Source organism: Gopherus flavomarginatus, chromosome 5 (assembly GCF_025201925.1).
Source record: "Gopherus flavomarginatus isolate rGopFla2 chromosome 5, rGopFla2.mat.asm, whole genome shotgun sequence".
Lineage (NCBI taxonomy): Eukaryota > Metazoa > Chordata > Testudines > Testudinidae > Gopherus > Gopherus flavomarginatus.
In genome coordinates this window covers 149,535,900-149,550,080 of record NC_066621.1, presented here as the reverse complement: position 1 = coordinate 149,550,080, position 14,181 = coordinate 149,535,900, and positions in this window count along the sequence as shown.

Genomic DNA, 14,181 nt, shown 5'->3' with positions numbered 1-14,181 from the left:
TGGGCTATAAACTGACAAACCTTTAATTCTCTGGAATAAAAGGGCTTGAGAGAATTAACATGGTACACTTTAGGCTTTAGGTTTGAGGTGGGGGATGCTATGAGATAGTAAACAGCTCCCAGGCTCTCTTGGACTGTAAATGGTCCTTCCCATGATGCTTCCATTTTATGGGTTTGGAGCACCTTCAAGACCATGACCTGGTCCCCTACTTCGAAGGAACACTGTCTGGCATGTTTATCATACCAGGCCTTTTGCTCTTCTTGAGCATCTTTTAGGTTTTCTCTAGCAAGGGCTAAAAATGTTTGGAGGTTTTGTAGGTTGTTTACAAAGTCCAGAATGTTAGTTCCTGAAGAAGGCGTAAACCCTTCCCATTGCTGCTTCACCAACTGTAATGGCCCCTTAGCTTTGTGGCCATACACAAGTTCAAATGGTGAAAACCCTAAACTGAAGTGTGGTACAGTCTGTAGGCAAAGAGCAACTGATGCAACACTAGGTCCCAATCACTGGAGTGCTCATTTATAAATTTATGTATTATGGCCCCCAAAGTTCCATTAAACTTCTCCACCAGGCCATTTGTTTGATGGTGGTAAGGGGTGGCAACTAAGTGGTTCACCCCATGAGCTTCCCACAGGCTTTTTATGGTCCCTGCCAGGAAATTAGTTCCCGAATCCATAGGGATGTCGGAGGGCCAACTTACTCTGACAAAAATGTCTGTTAATGCCTGGCACACACTTTTAGCCCTAGTGTTGCTTAGAGCTACTGCTTCCGGCCATCGAATGGCAAAATCTATTAAAGTCAGTATGTACTGCTTTCCTCTGGGTGTCTTTTTTTGAAAAAGGACCCAGACTATCCACAGCTACTTGCTGAAATGGAACCTCAATTATGGGGAGTGGCTGGAGAGGGGCTTTGACCCGGTCTTGGGGTTTTCCCACTCTTTGGCACACCTCACAAGACCAGACATAAGTAGAAACGTCCTTGCCCATTCCCTCCCAGTAGAAGGACTTCCCCAAATGGTCTTTGGTCCTTTTTATCCCAGCATGGCCACTAGGATGATCATGGGCTAAGCTCAAGAGCTTTACCCGGTACTTAGTTGGAACTACCAACTGTCTGAGTATGCCAGTCTTCCTGGTTCCCACCAGAAAGAGTTTCCTTGTATAAAAGTCCTCTTCCTACAACAAACAAGGATCGATTAGAAGAGCTGAGAGGTGGTGGGTTGCTCCGAGCCACCGTCCAAGATCCCTGGAGGCTTTCATCTGCTTCCTGGTCAGCCTGGAACTGTTCCCTTGAGGCTGGAGACATCAGTTCCTCACTGGATTGTGGACTTGGACTTGGTCGCTCTGGAAGCGATGTAAGGGATGGGGCTGTTTCTGTTGACTCTGAACCACGCTTTGCTGGTGCACTACATTGTGTTTCAGGATCCGGATGAGCCTCTTGCACAGGTTTAGCTGATGCTGCCAGTGCAGGCTCAGTGGTGCCCTCTGATGTTGGAGTTGCAGATGGGGTTGCAAGCACTGGATTCAGGGCTGGCAATGGTTCTGGTGCTGGTTGCTCCACCAGTTCCAGTTCTGGCACTGGCTCTGGCTGGGTCTCTGTGACTGGGTCCACTACTGCTGTCACTGACGTTGGCCTGGGGTCCGATTCCACCACCTCAATCTGGGTTTCTGGTAACACAGACGGGGCCCTTGTAGAAGGCTCAGGAACAGAGCAAGGTCTGAAGGTTTGCTTAGCCTGGCTGCAGGTGACCATTCCCACCCTCTTGGCTAGCTTCACATGGTGAGCCAAGTCTTCTCCCAGCAGCATGGGAATGGAATAATCATCATAGACTGCAAACGTCCACATTCCTGACCAGCCCTTGTACTGGGCAGGCAACTTGGCTGTAGGCAAGTCAAAAAAGTTTGACTTGAAGGGTTGAATTGTCACTTGGGCCTCTGGATTCATAAATTTGGGGTCCACTAAGGATTGGTGGATAGCTGACACCTATGCTCCAGTGTCCCTCCATGTGATAACCTTCTTCCCGCCCACACTCAGAGTTTCCCTTCACTCTGAGGGTATCTGGGAGGCATCTGGGCCTGAGGACCTTTGGTGTGACCCTGGTGCAATGAACTGTAATTTGTTGGGGTTCTTGGGGCAATTGGCTTTTACATGTTCCAGCCCATTACATTTAAAACACTGCCCAGCTGACTGGTCAGTGGGGGGAGGTGGGTTGATGGAGAATGGTGTGGTGGGATGATAAAGTGTCTGGGGTTTTCCTTGGGGTGTAGGTGGGGCTGCCCCCAGTGGTATGGTGTGGTCTCGGGGTATCCCTTCTGGTATCTGCGACCAGGGTTGTTCCTCTCTGCTACCTCCACCTGTTTTGTTTCAATTTGCCCTGTCTCTCTGGCGGTCTGGGATTGCTCGTATTGATCAGCATAAGAAGCAAGACTTTTCTGCAGAGTCCATTTTCTTATCCCATAAGCACTGTTTTACATCATCATTGGTCATAGTCAGGAACTGCTCCTGTATGACCAAATCACACATTCCTTCAAAGCTAGTTACACCCCTTCCTTTGACACATTTATCTAACAGATCCTTCATCTGGTTTACATAAGCCACATTACTTAGTCCAGCCCCTCTCTTAAGGGCTCTAAATTTTACTCTGTAAGTTTCAGATGTAATTTGAAATTGTTTCAAAACCAAATCCTTAAATTTACTATAGTCAGAAGCATCCTCAATAGGCATCTTGTTGAATATGTCCAGAGCTCTTCCAGTCAATTTTGCTACCAGTGTGGTCATCTTGTGATCTTCAGGAATTGCATGGAGGGTGCACAGTCTCTCAAAGGTGATGAAATATTCAGAAATATCATTGGATTCATCAAACTGTGAACAGAGTCGCTCCCATTTGTGGATTTTAGGGGAAATAGAACCAGCTGCTGAAGAGTTCTGTCTTTTCAACTCCATAACAGCCAGTTCATGTTCCTGGGCCAAAATCTGGGCCTCAATCTGGGCCTGTATTTCTTTGTCTTTAACTCCAGGGCTCTTTTATGGACAGTCTCCTCCCTGGCTATTTTTGCCTCTAACTCCAAGCACTTTAAGGCCATCTGTCTTTCAGGTTCTTTCTGTCTCTTTTCAGCTTCCAATCTGGCTAATTCTAGTTTCTTTTGGATCTCACTTTCCATCATCCTAACCTCTCTGTGCTTAGCCTAGCCTAACCTGAGAGCTAGAAAGAAAAGAAAAAAACAGTTTGTGAATTCCCTTGCAGGAACTTAACTACTTTGCCTCCAGGCAAAGAAAAAAAACTCCAGCTTCTCTCAGCTAAAAAAAAAAAGGGTCCTTTAAAAAAAAAACCTCCTTGGTTTTCAATCAGTCAAACAAAGAAATGTTTTTAAAATCCTGAGGTCTGTGCTTCTGGTTCAAAATGATCCCACCAACACTGCCACCATGTCAGGGTTCCCTCCCCACTCTGAACTCTGGGGTACAGATGTGAGGACTCACATGAAAGACCCCCTAAGCTTATGTTCCACCAGCTTAGGTTAAAAACTTCCCCACGGCACAAATTCCTTTCCTTGTCCTTAGGCGGTATTTCTGCCACCACCAAGTGATTTAAGCAAAGATTCAGGGAGGGGCCACTTGGACCCTTTTCCCCCAAAAAATATTCCCCCAAGCTACTTCACTCTTTCCTGGGGAGACTTGAGAATAATATACCAACCAAACAGATTAACAAGGTGAACACAGACCAGACCCTTGGGTTTTTAGGACACTAAAAACCAATCAGGTTCTTAAAAGAATAACTTTATTATAAAAAAAATAAATAAAAGAAGCACCTCTGTAAAATAAGGATGGAAGATAAGTTTACAGGATAATAAAAAGATTTAAAACACAGAGGATTCCCCTCTAGGCTCAACTTCAAAGTTACAAATCAGGAATAAACTTCCCTCTTAGTCTTGACATAGGGAAAATTCACAAGCTAAAACAAAAGATAATCTAATACATTTCCTTGCTATTACTTACAATTTCTGTAATTTTAGATGTATAATTTCAGTAGGAGATGGATTACCTGCTTGGTCTCTCTCTTTGTCTCAAGAGGGAACACAAACAAAAGATCCCCAAAAAAACCTCCCCCTCTCCTCCAATTTGAAAGTATCTTCTTTCTTTATTGGTCCTTTTGGTCAGGTGCCAACCAGGTTATTTGAGCTTCTTAACCCCTTACAGGTAAAGGAGGGATTTTATATTACTGCATACATAAAGGCTGTTACCCTTCCTTTATATTTATGACACTGGCCTTTGCTTGTTTGTTTCTTATATTCTTGGCACTGCTACTGGGAGAGGGAAATAGAGCGTCATCAACCAAGTCAGGAAGCATGAAGGTATATACATTTTCCAACAGAGGGGCAATGCTCCCTAGGCAGAGGAAGACAAACTCCCAGCTGTCTAAATCTTTTCTTACTGAAGCCAACACAAGGGAGGTTGTTTCAGGGCACACATCACTTGTATTTCCAAATATCCAAGTCATGCAGCTATCTACTTTAAATCCAAACCCTCAATCATTTCTTGAAAACATTTATTGACATTTATTTGAACGCGTGGTTATGATCAGGGAAGTAAAAATTGCACCTTGTTACTGCAAACATTTGCTCCCGTTGGGTCTTTCAGGTCATGCCTGTTCATTTTCACCAACAAAAACAATTTTTCCTCCTACAGCCAATACAGTTGCAGATGGGCAGGCTATTCTGTTCTGTATGCCAATAAAGGGACCAATTCTGCACAGTGCTAATCACTCCCAAGAGCTCTTGCTCCCCTTCAAGTCAGTGGAATTATACCAACTTACACCAGCCAAGGAACTGGCCCTGTGAATCCAAATTTAGGGCCTGATCCTACAAGTTGTTGTGCATTCTCCACTCCCATTGACTTCACTGGGAGCTGAGAACTCTCAACAGCTCTCAGGAAGTGATCGGCACCTCACACAATTGAGCCCTTTGCTGTCTTCAGTAGAGGCAGGCCAATTTACACTGTCTGAAGAGATTTGTTGCTGGGGGTGATGTATGTAGCAGAGAAAGCCCAGCTTGACTTTCAGATTCCAGGTTGAATTTGTACTACTGGCAATTTGCAAACAAAAAAACTGACTTTTGACTTGAGAAAGTAACGAGGTAGTCTTTGAATAAATATGAGACCCCCAAGATGCTATTTCTACAGGGCCTCTTTTCTAATAATAACTGCACTTAACGCTCAGTCAGGATTCCGATCCCTGAACAATATTCAGTGTAAAGAGGGCTCGGAGGCATTTGGATTTTTCATTGTGATAATGAAGTCATATGCATAGACTCCTTTTCATCTCTTTGGTATCTGGTTAGAGTCCCTGTATCTCCATTTCCCCTACCTTTCCTCAACTCTAAAAGTGGAGGCTGATGCCACTTGAGAGTAACCAGGCCAGTGGACTGGCACATGGGTGTTCTCAGAGGTGACCTACAGTGCGATCTTTATATGGACCTGTATCCGACTCCTTCTGTCTGTCTACCCAATGGAAACTCCTCTGTCCTCTGATCCTTTATGACAGGAGTCTTACTGCCACTGCAAACAAGTAATAAGACACAGGAGGACCCTCTTCCCCAGTTAAACTGGAGAAACCTTTGGAACTGGACTTCTATAGGAGTGGTGGGTTTTTCAGGTAATGAAGCTAAGGCCCTTCCAAAATTTTTGTAACTATGAGGTTCCCCAACTTACATTCAGAGCAAGGCACAGAGTTCATGGAACTTAATGAATTAAAAGCCTAAGAATAATGTTAGCTACATAGCAGTATCCACAATTTGTTCTTCTGTATATCACTATAAAACCCTCACCCTCTATTCATACAGGGCCTGATCCAAAGTCCTTTGAAGTCAGTAGAAAGACTCCAAAACCCATGCAAAAACTCCTGCTGACACTCATATATAAGGGAGGAAGCATTTCAAGACAGATCCCACTAAAGCAGGCTTCTCGCCCCTCACCACCTCTCCCTAGGTTATGGATGGACTCCCTTCATTTAGGTTCCCTGTCCAATTGATTGGGTTGGAGAAAAGATTCCCCACCCCTCTCCTTCTTTCTCCCCCTATTGGTGTCTTGGGCTGTATCCTGTACACTTGGGGAAATTTATCTACCCTCCAAAGTCACTGAGCCACAAAAAGGCACAAATGAAGATGAAAAATTAAAGAGGATTTGGCCCCCGTAATAAAGGCAGGGGATTCTGCAGGAAAGTGCACACATATCCTCATGCTCCCCCAATAGGACGTCTCCCAGGTGCTCCAGACTGGTAGTCCCCAGCGTCCCACTGGACAGCTCACAGGAAAACGAACTGGCTACCCCACTGGGGAGAAGAATGTGCGGGTAGAAGTGCACAGCTCTCAACCTCTCCTAAGCAAGATAAAATCCTACTCAAGGGCCCTCTAGTGGCCCACTTGCAGTAACACCCCCGGGAAGAGTCGCCAGAGAGCTCTCGACGGTTTTACCGAAAGCTCTTTGCAGCTCTTGAGACAGCCACAGCAGTGTCCCGAAGCTGCAGTGGCTGTTTGAGAAATAAGATGGACTTCAATGAACCCACCTGGTCAGTAACGATCACTCAAGTTGAGGCTGTAGCACATTTGCTGAGACTTCACAACCACAATTCACAGAAAACAGCCTGTAGTTCTCATGGCATAGGCAGATCTTGTCTGTTTGATTTCCAGACACCTCCCTCAACCCCCAGTCAGGCAGATTGCCACTTTTACTGAAGATGGGAGTGCCTCATTTTTAATCAAGTGATCCAGAGGCTCTACCACCATATTGAAGCTAATTGGTCTTTGTACAATTTGAAGGTGAGACAAGCACATCCTTCCGCTTCTGTTGTCAGGAATATTTCATCCCGAGTTATGTCTACGTCCCAAGAGAGCTTTATTCTCTCTCCACCTGGACTCTCTGAAGTATGAGTGGAATTCTCCTTGGGCCAGATCCCCAGGTGATGTAAATAGGTGCAACTCTATGGAATTCAGTCAAGTCCATTTTATACCTTGCATTTCCATGGAGAATTTGGAGGTGGATACTAACAGATCCATTCCATTGGTGGCATTACTGATTTAAACTAGTGCTTTCTGCCTCTTTTGACAGGCCATTTGACTGCTTTTTTCACCCTTATGGAACAGAGATCTTTTTCCATCAAAACCTAACATCCAATCTCATGTAAAATATATCCTATTAAGGCCATTTCAAAAAAATGGGGGTAAAAGTCCACACTCACTTGAATTTGTGCAAGCAGAAAAATGTTTAAGCACTGACTGCTTTGCTTGTGCCAAGAACTGCACTTACATTTTCTCCATTTGTGCATGTAGCAACTGTGCACACAGATGTGCAAATGCACATGTACATGCTCAATATTCTGCAGGGTGGATTAAAATTGATGTTTTTTTAAATGGATTTTTTAAATTTAAATCAGATTTTTATAAATTTAAATTAGAAATAAACCTATTTAAAATTAAATTTGAAATTGACAGTTTGTGTGCAGGCCTAAACTTACCATAATCTATTAAAATCATTTAAATTAAATACAAAAAATGATATTAAGCAGTACCTATTTCTACTCAGTTTTAAAGAAAGTCAAATCACTGACCTGGTCTAAGTACCTGGAGCCAGAGTTTGTTGAAGCCCTAAACCAGCTTTTGACTGCAGAAGCCTCTTTCCACAGTTGCAGAGAGAATATCTTTTTATTTCTGTTTAGTCAACTAGTTCAGTACAATGACTAGTTCGTTCAAAGTTAAGAAACTCACTGGGAATTGAAAAAGCATGAAAGCTTGTTTTCCCTCTTCCAATCTATGAATAAAGCCTTGGTGAGAGAGGATGAGCTCTACTAGTTCTAAAATCTTGAAGAACTTGGTGACCAGAGTCAGTCAGTTACATTCACTAACTACAGATAATACTTCCTTTGTTTAATAAATAAGTTGGTTTGAAATTCAAAACACCTTTTGATACATTTTTTTCTTATGTATCCAGCACATGGAAGGTAGTTTTATTTTATTACAAAAATTAATGCTTTTTCTGTGCATTTTTAATTTAATTTGAACTTGCATCCAAAGAAAGCTTGGATACAAATCACAAATAAGAGATTAATCACCATCTTGTAATTTAAAAATGCATCACTAACCAATTTCTAACATATAAAAATAGAAAAATTAAGAATTTGAATAAATGTAAGTTAAATTGTATAATTGATTAAATAAATGTGTACAGCTGTAGTGTATCCTTCTGGTTACCAAAAAGAAGCACCAAATTTAATGTAAATACTATATTTACTTGGAAATCAGCATGTTTTAATGGTTACCAATGAGAATCATTTTCTTTAGGAAAATAACTATAAAGTACAAATGCAAAACTCAGTTAAAATCAATTTATTTAAATTGTGGTTTCCTGCTTGCTGATTTAAATAATTATTTAAATTGGTGATTTAAATCAACCACCTTGATCCTGTGCCTTTTGAAAGTGGGTCATTATTGTCTCACCCTTCTGTCAACTGTCTCACTGGGGATAGGGGTTGAGTTTTAATCCCCACTCCCCAGCTGTTTACCTTGCTTTACTAAATTTAGCAAGTCCCAATTAGATATCATTACCCATCCTCTGCTTATTGCCTTCATCACATTGCACAGCCCAAGTGCTGTAGCAATCCCCCTAGTATCCTCATGGGGAGATTTTCAGATGTGCCTAAGGGATTTAGGAGCACAATTTGCATTGAAAGTCTCTCCACAGTAGTCTAAGGGGGTTTTCGCCATAATATTTACCGTTCTGCATATTTTAGTGACAAACTGAATTTCCAGTATCTCCACCTATTACACAGCTGTGGGAGCAAAATTGCACTAACTAGGATGTGAGCTAACAGAATCCTTTGTTGGAACTTGGTTTTAATGTCTAGTTTCTCTCTGGAAGCGCCCTAAAGTAAATACATAGGTTTGGGATTATGATTAAATTTTAAAAAATGGTATCTTGCTCCCCCTGGTGGTGCAGTCTTCACCCACAGCTCTGCACCAAACAGTCTGGGTGTTTCAATCTCCAACTTCTGCTGTCTAGAAATTGACCACTCTGTCCAATGAGACAGGTTGGGGGAAAACAGCTCATTTCTCAATAGATTTTCTAATTAAATCAAGGGTGTCCTGGATGGTGTTGTATATTATGCAGTGTTGCTTTGGTCTTCCCCCTGCTCCTGCTACCCAAGCACGTCTTCAACTATTTGTTCTGTCTTGACAAAGATTTCAGAATTTACTAGTATCATCATGGCTCTTATTGCATAATCAACCTCCCAGCTCCCATGAGAAGTGATTCCTCTATAAACACGTCATCACCATGCTTCTGCTTGCAGTGCTGCCGTATTTTAGAACTTTATGTGATATTCCCCAGACACTGGCCCTCCCTTTCCATCTGATGTCCCATTTCAAGTATTATCACGCTTCATTGGCAGAGCATTATACATCTACAACATTGAATGGACACATTTGTTAGTATAATCTCGAGAAAACATGAGTTCACTAATCCCAGAGAGGTGGGTATAGCACTATTGAAATTTAGAGCAGCAATAACTCATTCGTAGAAATGGGTGCATGGTGGTCTATGGGTTTCTAGTCCATTTCTACAGTTTATAATAAATTACTTCCTTTCCAGTTATTTGATTATGGTATAAATCATTTGACTTCATTTCAAAGAGATATCAGGTATATCTGAATGCGCACTGCTGCTTTCTATTTATTACATCAAAAATCAGCTACATTGGGAGAATGTAAAGATTGCAAAGTCAAGCACTCAAAAGATAGAAAATACCAGAATTCAGCTTGCCTGTGCAATCTTCTTGCAGCCACCTTGCATGTTTGCATTCAGATATCGTCTTTAATTACGTGATCGCATGCTATGTCTTTTCTACAGGATCCCTGCCTCATTCAGTGCACAGGACAGATGGCTCTCCCTGAATTATTCATTACTTCCCTTCATGCTTATCCTTCAATGTGTGGCCCCAGGCCTTTTTTACTACGCATTGTTCAAACCTTGTACTGAATCCACAATTAGTAATTTTTTTGTGGGGTTTTCTATGATACTCTAAGTGTTTCACAAACACTAATGAATAAATCTATCTTTACGTGATTTGTAAGAGAATATTGTTATCCCCATTTCACAGATGGGGAACTGAGGCACAGCATTGCCAACATTTTCAAAAGTGACCACTAATTTTGGGTGACCATCTTGAGACTCCAAGGGCCTGATTTTTCAGAGCAATTTGGATTTTTACACCTTAAATGTTCAAAGCACAGCTCCCATTGAATTCAGTTGCAGCTGTGAGTGCTCAGCACTTCTACAAATCAGGCCCAAGGCATTTCAAATCAGACACCCAGAAAATGAGGAACACACAATTAGTAACCACCTGTGAAAAGTTTGGTTCAAGAGACTTGCCCATCACATAGGAACTCCCTAGCAGAGGCAGAACTCAATTCCCCAGAGCAACATTCAACTGCATTCATCATGACACTATCCTTTCTCTTCTTGCAAGCCCCAGCATCCACACACCTTCTAATTTGTCTATGACAGGCAAGGCAGAGATTCTACAGACAACAGCTTTGAACAGCACACAGCCCTGATTCATTTCCAGAGCACTATCCACTGTGGTCACAGAATGAGGTGGGGTCCTGTGAAAAAGGCAGTATGTGATCATGCAATTAACAACTGTATCATATAGGAGGCCAAATTAAGATTGCACAGACAATGTTAAATCTGGCATTTCCTAAGGTGCTTAACTTTACAGCCTTAATCTTATTTTAATATAGAGAGGTTGGGAGGTGAGGTCCAATAAAATTTCCTAAATTTTTAAAAAAGCAAACTGAAAAAATAGAAAATTCTATCATATGGAACCATATTAATCACATGGGTCATCATCAGGTTTGGGCCCTTTAGGTCCACAGCTAACTGAGTAACTGGCAGCAACCGTAGGTTGTTATTCTCCAAGTGGGTCAGTCACTAGAGGGCAAAGAGAGACACATAACCATTTCCTAGACAGCAGAAGAATCTTGGGGTTCAGATCCAGGTTCTGGAATGAGCCTAGACCCTGCTTCCCACATCCCTGCAGCCTGTCTCTGTGCTCCTCTACTTCCAATCTACCCCTGTTCCCCACCTCCCTTCTCACGCCTCACCCCTCACTTCTCCCTTCTGCAATCAAGTCACTCAGGCTGCTTTTCTGTCTCCTCTTCACTGGCTGGCTGTTAAGGTGGGGGTGAGGAAGCACTGAGGGCACAGAAGAGACAGTTTTCCTGCTCTGAGTTCTGCTACCTAGAGACCCAGTGGTCCTCGCAGCCAGGAGGAACAATTTCAGGAAAAGCCCTGCTTAGTCCCTGCAGCCTTTGGATGGTGCATGCTCAGTCCACTGTGGGAATGATGTATGCAGCATCCAGTCAGTATGAAGGAGCTGTGTGATAGGGCCACGCTCAGTGCATGGAGAATGTCTGGAGACCAGGGCTGCCAGTCTCTAACAAAGCCTAAGAAACTTCTACTGAGCATGTGTGAACTGTGATTTTTCTGAGGCTTGTCCGCATTTCAGAGGCTTGTCTCTGGGAAAGCAAGCTCCCTGCCACCAGGGTAACCTCCCTGCCAAAGTTCAAGCCCCCGCTGCCAAGTACAGAAGCGCTAGCGCGTCTCAGCACAACAGCTGTAAGAATTTAACACCAATGCCTTTTTCTCTATTCTCATTCTTGGAAACGGCTGAACTTTTTGGCTGAAACTTTCCCAGATAATTCAGCCTTAGGCAGACACTTAGCATGGAAAATTTCAGCTCAGGCCCTACTCCTTGCATTCCAGGCACACGCTGTCTGAGGACATCTCGCCCAGAGTGATGCTACACTCCCCCAAAGGTAGGTGAGGCCTGCTCTCTTACACATTGGCCAGCAGAGCTGGAGTGGCTATGACTGCTGCTGATGTCTGTAGTGGGGACCCCTCAGATTGGCATGCCCCAGGGCTCCCAATGGCCTCAAGCACACTGTTTCTGGGAGCAACCATCAATGTGCAAACCCAGCTCACCCCTCAGCCCCCCACCACCACCACCAATGTGGGCGGTGGTTTAAAACCACCGTCTTGCCCAATATGTGTAACAGAGATGGTTTCTGTGCAGCTGAAGAACGGAGCAGCGCTTGAAACAATCGTCTGTCATTTGTATAGCACCAGCAGGGGGAGCTGCAGCTGAGGCTCAAGGCCATTATATGAACGCTGCCCAATTTATTAGGTGCTTTGGGAGCTGTTAACTGAGTGACTGTGGCACTGATGTAATGTCTCTGGTTACGTCTTTAGATTCAGAGTTCCCACTAGCACAGTTTTCCCAAAGATGTCCAGGCGAAGTGTCCTCGAGTCTCCCTTCATCCATGTTTTCCTCAGAAACTTATGAACATTAGTTCCTGTCACCAAGCAGAGAGGGGTTGCAAGCTCTTTTAGAATCCAAATCAGCTTGGATTAGAGAATGGGTTTGAAATCAACAAGATGAAATGCCATAAAGACAAGTACAAAGTACTACACTAGGAAGGAAAAATCAAATGCATAACTGTAAAATGGGGACTATTTGGCTACATAGTAGGACTGCTGAAAAGGATCTGGGGGTTACAATGGATCACAAATTGATTATGGGTCAAAAATGTGATGCAGTTGTGAAAAAGATTAACATCATACTGGGGTGTATTAACGGAAGTGACAAATGTAAAACATAGGAGGCAATCGTCCCACTCTGCTCAGCGCTGGTGAGTCATCAGCTGGAGTACTGTGTCCAATTCTGTGTGCGACACTTCAGGAGTGATATAGACAAAATGGAGAGAATCAAAAGGAGAGCAACAAAAATGATAGAAGGTTTAGAAACTCTGACCGATGTTTAGTCTTGAAGAAAAGAAGACTGAGGAGAGATACCTGGTAACAGTCTTCAAATATGTTAAGAGCTGTTAGAAAGAGCACAGGGACCAATTGTTCTCCATGTCCACTGAGGGTAGGATAAGAAGTCATGGGTTTAATCTGCAGCAAGGGTCATTTAGGATAGATATTAGACAACCTTTCTAACCATAACGGGTAGTTAAGCTCTGCAATAGGCTTCCATGAAAGGTTGTGGAATCCCCATCATTAGAGGTTTTTAAAAACAGGCTGGACAAACACCTGTCGGATGGTCTAGGTTTCCTTGGTCCTACCTCAGCACAGGGGGCTGGACTTAATGATTTCAAGGCCCCGCCCTACATTTCTATAATTCCCAGACACCTTCTGTCTGTCCCATCTTTTCCTGTCTGGTTGAGCATATCTAGTCTTGTTCCTGCTAGAACGGACACACTCTGGTTCAGCCCCCTCCATCCTGGCCAGGCTTGTATTGGTCCTTCTCCTCTGCTGACTGGCTTCTCCGCTTTGATAGAACTTCCTCCTGTGCTAGCCCAGTCTAGTTCTTCTCTTCTCAAAACAGCTCCTCAGACCCACTCTGGTTGCTTGCTCAGCATTGTGCTGCACTGGTGACTCTTCTAGATTGTCAGGCAAGAGAAGCCAGCATGTCCTCATAGCTGCCTCCCACTTACTGTTTAGATTGCAGTGACATCTAGGCCCTAGTCATAGGCCCGGACATCTTGGAGCTAGGTGCTGTACGAACACAGAACTCAAACGACAGGCTTGAAGGCACTATATAAGAACTAAGTACCATAGCAGTAGGCACGTCAGAAAGCATTCTGCACCATTCCTGATGTCATGTTATGGGTTCCCCAATAATTTCCTCCTCAGAGGCTCTTCACTTAAGGCTTCTGTACCCCTGACATGTGGCCCACAGCTCACAGTTCATGGTTACAATGATGGAAGCAGAAGTAGGACAGTCAAACTTTAAAGTGTTAGATGAGGCAAAAGAACTATTAATTAGGCTAGTGGCAGCATGTTTGTAGAGTAAAATATATGTGTGTATGTTCATTATCGAACAATAAAGAACTCAGCAAACCCCGTGGCTCAGATGGCAATGCTGTGATGCCACACGGGGAAGAGAATTTACATTTAAGGAGTGACTATTGGCTTCCAGTCTCCAGGCCAGTGCAGCTAGAAAAACATCGCTTAGCTGACACTTTAAATCTCCTGGGAAGAGGCAGAAGTGTACACCATGCCACAGATGCTCTTCAGCAGCTAGCCCAGGAAGCAGCATTAATGTCAACCACTCCACACCCCACCCCAAAGAGACTGTCA